Here is a 10,205-nt window from a genome sequence, read left to right as displayed (position 1 = left end):
GGATTTTGCACTACGACATAGTTTTTCTAATGTTTTAATTTTCTTAACTTGTTCTACATATGACCGTTCAAAAATTTTGCTGATCATTTAATTCGTTATTTAGTTGTATGGCTCGAAGGGTATGCAAACTCATTTGTATATACATCGAAACGCCGGCTCCAGAAGCACGTTATCTTCCATTTGGTACATTTGCCCCCATCCGTTTTCATAATCAAATATGCTGGACTAAGTAGAAGTTCATACTTATATTAGAACATGCTTCTTACCTGAGAATCACATATTTCTTGTTTTATCATTATTTTTTTATTACAATTTGATTATTTATTTGAAGGCCCACTCTTTCATAACACTGCAAAAGAACAGTCTATTTTAGAAGAAGGTAAAATCTCAGAGAAAGAATGCTGTTCGGTGGTTTGGTTGCTAATCAACTCTTTATCAATGTAACTTGAAGGAATAAATCGACCATAGAATTAACAGTTCAACTGCCATAAACTATACAACAGTGCCACTCGAAAGAAAAAACCTTCGATAAAAAGAATGAGACATTTAATTATGTTGTGAGTTTTAGCAGTTGGTCCGTAAAGAAATTGTAACAGTGTGATTTGAAATAACAGCCAATTACTAAAAGAAGGAACATATCTGATGGAGTGAGCATTATAAGCAGCAGGAAGTACACCCTATGTGAGAGCATGGTGATCATTCTGCCTGTGGATTCAATGAACATTCGGCCTGATGTCCATTCGAGCTATTCTTCATTCGGCTCTGTGAACTTCGGCCTAATAGCCGTCGGCCGTACACTTTTTCCTAGTTATGTAAAAAAATCTATTTCATTTGTATGAGAACCCCATCTGCAAGGACTCACAATATCATTGACATTTCATGCCAAACTTAGTTCTTTTTGCACATACTATGCAGACATTCTTTGTATTCTGTTTCATTATGGAGCAACCTCCTGCATATCTTGGGAAATATTTTATTTAACTGATTCCGAATATCATTTCGCAAGCAACACAGCAACAAGCCTACAAAAATCCCTGGAGGTATTTCTAAAAGAATTCCTGGAGGAATTCCTAAAAGAATTCGTGGAGGAATTCCTAGAGCAATTCCTAGAGGAACTCCTGAAGGAATGTCTGGAGGAGCTTCTGAAGGAATTCCAGTAGACATACCTGAGAGAATTTCTGGGGAAATCTCTAGAGAAATTCCTTGAGCTATTTTCCAATGAACTCCTGGAGTAATCTCTAGAGCAATCCCTAGAGGAATTTCTGGAAGATTTTCTTGAAGAATCACTGGAGAACTTTCAGGTACAATATCTGGAGGAATTCTAGGACAAATCCCTGAAAGATTTCCTGGAGGAGTTACTGGATGAACCCCTGGTGGAATCTCGAGAGGAATTGCTAGAGGTATATCTAGAGGAATATCTGGAGTAATTTCTAGAGGAATCTCTAGCGAACTTTATAGAGGAATTCCTGAACGAATCCCTGTAAGAATTTTTAGACGAATCCCTGAAGGAATTCACCGAGGAGTCCTGGAACAACTCCTGAATGAATTTCTGGAATAATCCCAAGAAAAGTGCTTAAAGTCATATTTAAAATACTCCCGAAAGTTGTTCCTGAAAAAATCACAGAAGGAATTCCCGGGTGAATTTCTGAAGAAACCCTATGAGGAATTCCTTAGAGAACCAGAGGAGAGTTTTCTTAGCGAATTCCTGGAAAAATTTCTGTAGAAATCGCTGGATAAAAATCTGAAGCAATCCATGTCTGCAACAATTTCTAGACGAATTATTGGAGGAACAATTGAATGGACTCCCAAAGGTTTTTTTTAACATAATTTTTAGGGATTTTTTGGTTCTAAAGATATCTAAATCTCCTCTTTAGGACAAATTCCCAAAGAAATATATGTGTAATAGAGTGGGTCAACGTTGTATGGAGAAACTTTAAATTTGACCGCATCAACCCGGAACAAAGCTTTTTTGACTCCTTTTTGCGTCCAAAACAACTGTGCAAAATTTGGGAGCGATTGGTTGCGTCCCCGTATTCCGCATTGTGATTGAAATTTGTATGGAAGTTAGTATGGGAAAACGTACTTTTTTGCATTTTACTCATATGTTGAATTCTTTTGACTAATACCGTTTAATTAATGACGTTAAAGTATAGCCTAGGATATACCGAAAAACTTTGCCCAAGACCGCAAAGTGATCCGACGCTTGTGAAAAAAGTTATTCGCTTGGTAACTTAGGCCAAAAACTGAGATTTTATTATTGATGTTATTCCTTTACATGTTAAATGATAAGCACCACCAGGCAATCTGTGCGTTATAACTTTTTTCACAAGTGTCGGATCACTTTGCGGTCTTCGGCAAAGTTTTTCGGCATATCCTAGGCTATGCTTCAACGTCATGAGTTAGATAGTTTTAGACGAAAATTTTCAATTTATGAGAAAAATGCAAAAAAGCACGTTTTCCCATACTAAATTCCATACAAACTTCAATCGCAAAGCGGAATACGGGGACGCAATCAATCGCTCCCAAATTCTGCACAGTTGTTTTGGACACTAAAAGGAATCGAAAAAGCATTGTTCCAAAAAATCGACTTTGTTGACCCAGTCTAAATTGTGTAATCCCTAGATGCATTCTTGAAGGAATCTCTGGGATAATCCAACCATTTCGATTCTTCAAAAATGCAATCCAGATTTGCATATTCACATATCGGGCGACTATGCCGCTTAAAAGTCATTTCAAGTCAGGTCCCCTGGCCCCCCTCCAGAAAAAAAATCATCCGGTTTTTCCGGGTCGTAGTATCCTCAGAAACCTGCCGGTTGATGGCAGCCCTCTCAAGCCAGTTGCCCAGCCCCCACTCCTTCAGGGCATGTTTCCTCGGGACAAAGTCGGCACACCACGGGAGTCAGAAACCTTTCCTCGGTGGCTATCGACGCCAACCTTGCCAGCCATGATCGTTGTCGGCCCGCCGTTGTCTCCCCGCCGTTGTTCACGACCCACGCTCCCCGCTGCCAAGCGCCCGGCCATTCCGGGACTGGTTCTTCGGGACGAAGCCGTCGTCACACTACTTGGGTCAGAAACCCCCGGCCTTTCCTCTGTGGCTTTCGGGGCCCACCTGGCCAGCCACCACCGCGTTTGCTTCAACATTGGTATTGACAATTCAAATTTGTTAATTGTCACTGGACTCCGGTTACTGGAGCACCGCACTCTAGATTGGTTTTATTTGCGATCGTGTTGAACGTCTCTCTCGGCTCATTTCCGGTTCATTTCTTTGGGAGTCCTCCTTCCCAGCGACCGGAGGAATCTCACACTATGCTAAGAACCTTCCCCGGCCCCAAAAGTACCTACATACAAAGTTTCACGCCGATTGGTTCAGTAGTTTCCGAATGAATAGCGGTCAGACAGACAGACAGACAGACAGAAGGAAATCCATTTTTATATATATAGATAGATAGATAGATATATAGATGAAAATCTTTGATCATGATGGTTCCACTATTCGATGGGCATCACTGCAATTTGCCTTGAAACATAGTAGACATGATTTCTGTGTGCTATCTGTGGCGCCATGTGCAGCAATGTTACCTGCTGGGAAGCTGAAGGATCACTGCTGAAGTTTTTCCAGTTGGATAAAAATCGATAACTAATTAATGAGGCGTTCGATTTGAATGTGGTCTTCGACAAAGTTGTAGCTGATAAAGTAGCCTTAGAGTATCAACTTACACTCATGAGCTCTTGGGGAAAAGCTACGGTCAATTGAACGAAAAACGTCATTTTTTCATAGTAATCCCCATACAAACTTTGAAGAGCTTGTGCACTCTCAATTTTCAACCAAATCAGCTCAATTTTTGGGGGAAGGATAAGAATCTGGTTGCGAATCAAAAAACCGGTGTGAAGCAAAAACGATTTTTTTGAAACACGCTAATAGACATACTCCTATGAACGGAAGTATAAATTCCACAAAAACTACTATCGATCGATAGAACCAGGATTAAAAACAGTACGATACATAGGCAGTCGGGTGCCTGAAACTTTCTGCCTGTCTGGTATGGTGGTATGAACTACCAACCAAGCCGATCAGTTAAAAGTGCAGGTCTTACGGCAAAAGTTTCACGCCGGCCATGTATTCGTTCCATACATGGCCTCCATGCCTACCCGAGCAGGAATGAATAACTAACACATAACTGGAGCATACCAAAGTCAGGTATTGGTAATTTGTATTTTTTAACTACCGTCAAGGCACCATTCACCGTGGATCTAAGAGGATTCGGGGCAAATAAGGGCTGTCATTTGACGCCAGTCTTATAAACATTGTTGGTGCCGCTTTTAATTGCCTTCATTATAGGTTAACATTAAAGCAATATCCACAGAAGTAGAAAAATTTTCACAAAATTTGGTGATATAGTACAATTAGTAAAGGGTAGTAGGGTCGCCTAATTCCGTGGTAGATCACCGTTCACCGTGGTAGTAGGGACCCATTCACCGTGTATGAGAAATTTTATTCTACATTGTTTAAAAATGATCAAAACAACCCAGCCAAGGGAATTTTCTTCGTTTAAATTCATTTCAAGTAATAACTTGCAAGATTTTATTAGAAAAACGAATGCTCAAATTTTCGATTTTTTCTAGATATATGGGACAATATGGAGCACGGTGAATGGATACCATTGATTTTTAGGGTACCCATTTACCGTGCCTTTTTGTTTCAATTAAAAAATACGAGTAATTGTACTTTCTTGTTAAACTTACTTCGGTAATGCAAAATACATACCTGATATGTGAATTTAATTGCTTCTTGGTGGAATAAAAACGTTACTACATTTAGTTTATCGCTTAAATCACCTTAGCGCAGTTTTCGTTTTTTCACTATGAATGCAGTGAACGAGCAGAAACCCACTTCATGTAAACACACTTTAGTGTCAAAATGATACTTTTAAATGTTTCTAATGAGCGTTTTGACATAGTAACAATACATTAGTGTTGTATTGGTGAAATTTAATGGAAATTGTTATATCATTCAACCATAATATGGAAATAATGAAAAAATATTCGAAGGCACACGGTGAATGGAGCCCCCACGGTGAATGGCGCCTTGACGGTACTTTTGGTATTTTATGAAATACCTCAACGAGTTATTGGTTTGGTATTGAGGACTGCTTGCGGTATTATTCAATTATGGAAAAATCGCTATTTGTATGGAAAAATCGTCGATTATTATTAGGTTTTGCCATACCTGATGTTATTATTCACGCGTTATGCACAGAATACACACCAGTTATTATTTTAGGTAGTTTACATCTTATGCAGAGCTACTTAAGGTGAATATAGAACGAAGCCAAACCTTGAATTTTTAAAAGCACAAATCTGAAGAACCAAGTATCGCACTAAGCTGAAAAGTTGATCGATTGGTCACCACCAACGGGTGACCAATCGATCAACTTTTCAGCTTGGTGCGATGTTTGGTTCCTCAGATTTGTGCTTTCGAAAAGTCAAGGTGTGGCTTCGTTCTATATTCACCTTAATACCTCACTCAGAATGTAGGTATTCTGTTTTCCATACCTGAGTATTCTTCAGCTATTTTCTCCTGCTCGGAACATAAAACATAATTATAATGTCTCCTTCTATAAATTTTCACACTTGTTCGCTACCTAGCGAATACTATCATTTCCGACATTGCGTCTGACCATCATCTCCTAATCGGCGAGATCCAGCTGCGCATTGCTAGGATCCATCGACAGGAGGAGAAAATCGGGCGCCGGTTCAACATACGCCGACTGGAAGACGCTGCGGTGAAAAGGTCCTTCGTCGAGGAGCTAGAGAACCGTGCTGCGGATATTCCAGCAGGTGGAAGCGTAGAAGATCAATGGAACGCCATCAAGAACGCCTTCATCGCCACCGGCGAGAATAATTTGGGTGAGCTACGCACCCGAAGAAAGCAATGGATCACAGATGACACCTGGAGGAAGATAGAGGAGCGAAGGAACGCCAAAGCCGCGATTGAGCGAGCGATAACACGAGGAGCCAAAGCCGTAGCCCGTTAGCGCTATTCGGCTCTCGAGAAGAAAGTACGCTCATGTAGACGGGACAAAAGAGCGTAGGCGGACTCCCTAGCTGACGAAGGACAGAAAGCCGCAAACACCGACGACATCCGTCGCCTCTACGATGTTTCTCGTCGCCTTAGTGGAACTAAGATAAATGCTACGATGCCCGTGAAAGACACGTCTGGAAACCTTTTTCAATTGTCGGCCACGCCATCAACACCGACAAGGGTTCGACGCATTACCCGTGTCAACACTGAAGCTCCATTGGTGCAAAAAATAGAAACAGCCAGCCGTAGTATGAAATCTAACAGGGGTCGATCGCATATCAGCTGAGATGCTCAAAGCTGACCCCGTAGTATCCGCACAACTACTGCATCAATTATTCTGCAACATATGGGAAACCGAGGCATTTCCGGCCGACTGGATGCAAGGCGTCTTAGTAAAGGTACCCAAAAAGGGTGACCTGACTGTATGCGATAATTGGCGGGGCATCATGCTACTGTGTATCGTTCTCAAAGTCCTATGCAAAGTGATCCTTAACCGGTTACAGGAGAAGATTGACACAACTCTCCAACGGCAGCAAGCAGGATTCCGTGCCGGACGATCCTGTGTGGACCATATTGTCACGCTCCGTGTCATCCTGGAGAAAATTAATGAATTCCAAGAGTCTTTCTCCCTGGTGTTCATTGATTACGAAAAAGCTTTCGACCGTCTCAATCACGGAAACATGTGGGAAGCCCTCAGGAGCAATGGTCTCCCTGAGAAAATCATCGGCCTCATTGAAGCACAGAACAGGTCATTTTCGTGCAACGGTGTTTTGTCCGAACCCATCCGGGTCGTTGCTGGCTGGAGTGAGGTAAGGATGTATACTATCACCGCTCCTGTTCCTCATCGTAATCGATGAGATCCTGGTTGGTGCGATGGACCGTGAACCAAATCGTGGATTGCTGTGGCTGCTCATTACCATGGAGCACCTAAATGACTTCGATCGAGCAGGCTGATGACGTTGCTCTCCTTGCTCAACGGCGCTCTGATATGCAGAGCAAACTCGATGATCTTGTCAATCGCTCCTCAGCGGCAGGTCTTACCTGGTCTTACCATCAACGTCAACAAGACCAAACACGGTCAACCCTTCCAGCTTTACGGTAGCTGGGCAATCACTGGAGAATGTTGAAAGCTTCCAAGATCTTGGTAGCCAAATGGCGGACGAGCGATGGCGGCACCAAGATCGACATAGGTGCACGGATCAAGAAGGCGAGCGCGGCTTTTGCGAGTTTAAGAAATGTATGGAAAAACAACCAGATTAGTCGACGCACCAAAATCGGAATTTTCAACTCGAACGTGAAATCTGTGCTGCTATACGCCAGTGAAACCTGGTGTGAATCAGTGGAGAACCCTCAACGGCAATTTATATGCGTAAAAGAACAAAATCTTAACAAAACTATAGCCAGGGCCGGATTTAAGGGGGGGCCAGGGGGGCCATGGCCCCGGGCCCCCACATTTCAGGGGCCCCCACAAAATGTTACTTCAAATGGGAACCGAAAAAAAGTAGTGCTAGAAACATCTTGATTTAATTTTTATCACAAATACTTCTACTCTCAAGTTGTGTGTGAAATATTGTGCTTCAAATTAGAAAGAAGCAGATGTCCGCCTTTAAATAAAATTTCAAACTTTTCCAGAAAGTAGTTAAGATTTTTAAGGTTTGAATTGATGACTCTTGTGGATTGTACAAGTAATTTAAACGAAAATATATAAGAAAATCTTCACCTGATTTCTGAATGAAATCATAAATGCTATGGAATAGAGAGTCGAAAAGTTTCTGCTGAAGATTCGTGTTTATTTCTGTCGATAATTATTGGTGTTAATTTTAAAATTGCCTATATAGTTTTTTTAAGGCTCAAATGAGAATCGTATATTATCCAAAACTGAAAAACCACTTTTCACCAGACTGACGAAAAAGCGAACAAAACCAGCTTGTCCGATTGTCATAATTGACTACATAAACAATCGGACATTCTTATTTTCTTCGATTTGTGATCTATTTTGGGAAAAGTGCTTTTTTAGTTCTGGAGCCTTTGCCATTCTCAATTGAGACTTAAGATTTGCAAGTGTTTCTATCAGAATAAAGAAAAGTTTTTGTAGAGTTTGATTTCGCTTACCTAACTTAAGAATTATTCAAATCGAATCCCAGAATTGTTTAAATATTTCTTTGAAGGAAAGTTTTCCAAAAAATTTTTGTTTAAATTGGCTATAAATTCGGCCGCCGAAGATTATTATGAAATTTTACTTATAATTCTATTCAAAGTAAAACAGAAATTCCATCAGGAACTCATTATGGATTTTCGATGATTTTTTTTAACAGCTTTTAGTAGAATTTCCGCTAAAATACCACTATGGATTGTTTGCCTCTTGAAGTTTCACAAGGAGTTCTTAACAATTCAGTAACAAATTTTGAAAACGACGTATAATCAATGGTGTAGCATTGATTATACGTTGTTTTCAAAATTTATTACTGAATTATTCTGCGCGTTCACCAGAAACTCCTCTCGAACTCGCGTTAGGAATGTTTATGCTTAAGTTCCACACAAAAAGAATCCTGGTAATCGGTCAACAACTCTAAAGATTTCATCAATGATTCCGCCAGAAATTCTATTTGGAGCCTTAAAGATAGCGCTATAAATTTTATCTGAAATTTATCAAAAATGTATCCTATAAAATCTACTTTTGAATTTCCTAAAGGACTTTCCCATGAATTTCGACTTGATCAATGGAATCTAATGCTATGAACACTCTCGGATAAAGCGTTTTTTACTTGATAAAATTTCTTTTACAATCGTCTGCCTTATTTCTGGTTACTTCTGGTTATTTCTTCAATAACAACCCTAATTTTTGGAAGAATTTTCCATATTTTCTGGATTTTTCTACAATGAAAAAAATATCGCCTTAAAAGAGGGCCCAACAACACTGTGGCCCCGGGCCCCCACATTTGTAAATCCGGCCCTGACTATAGCGATCTCGTCAAATCACACCATTTCAGATTCCTGAGGCGTTACTAATACAGTAGGATAGATCAACGTTGTATGGGAAAAGTTAAATTTTATCGCATCAATCCCCTTTTGCGTCTTAAATACTACGCACAATTTTGATGCAACTGGTTGAGCCCTCGCGCTCTGTAACATGGTTGAAATTTGGATGAGTTTTTTTATGGGAAATTTCACTTGCTTGCATTTTTTTCATCAAATTTTAAATGAATCTTCCCAATGGTAATGAAATATAGCCTGAAGTGTAGGTACAGGTAAAAAAATGTTGAATTATCTTGATAATGATCGGCATCCAGTGAAGGTGTTCAAGCAGTCAACTGAGAGTTTCGATATTTTTCAGTTCTGCCTATATGTACGTTTAACCACAGAGAACAGACATCCAAGTCCAGTTCCAAAACATTTGAAATCGGCAACACAAGTGGCAACATCGTGGCGCTGCAGTCAATTGATTTACCATACTAATTTAATTCACCACTTGAAATGTTTCAATTCACCACTAACTGTGGCAATATGGTGTTTGGCGGCGTTAGTGTTTTCACCGTGTATTGGTTTGCGACCTTACTCAAGTGAAGATTCAAATCCTTACACAACTTTCTGAATGAAATTTGTTCTAGCCTGGATGTCTGTTCTCTGTGGTTTAACATAATGTCAGAACATAAGCCATCAAAGCAATTTTGCTTAATTGTTTGGGTATTTTTTCTCATCAAATACATTGACGAGTCAACGAGCACTGTGACAAAAGAAAAAAAATGAAATTTGTTTCGTTCTAGAGTATTCTCAGGATTCAGGAATACTTCGGCTTATGTCGACGAAAAAATCTTGAGAACATATTAGACAAGAATAGTAGTTTATGCAACAAGGTGCAGAATGACGATTTTTACAGCACGAGTCGTACATTTATCCAACGAGGCTTGCCGAGTTGGATAGTTACAACGAGTGCTGGAAAAATCGAGTTCTGCACCGAGTTGCGTACAACGTTTTTTGCAATTCCATAAATTAGCCTTGAGGCTAGTTTTTAACAAAACTTTTTCATCAAACTGCACACTTATGTTCATAGCCATTTTTAAGAAAATCTGAACATAACAGGTTATACTGTGCAGTTGTCACAATTTTTCAAAACTGCGCCAAG

This window comes from Aedes albopictus, chromosome 2 (assembly GCF_035046485.1).
Source record: "Aedes albopictus strain Foshan chromosome 2, AalbF5, whole genome shotgun sequence".
Taxonomy (NCBI): domain Eukaryota; kingdom Metazoa; phylum Arthropoda; class Insecta; order Diptera; family Culicidae; genus Aedes; species Aedes albopictus.
Note: the sequence above shows the minus strand (reverse complement) of the source record.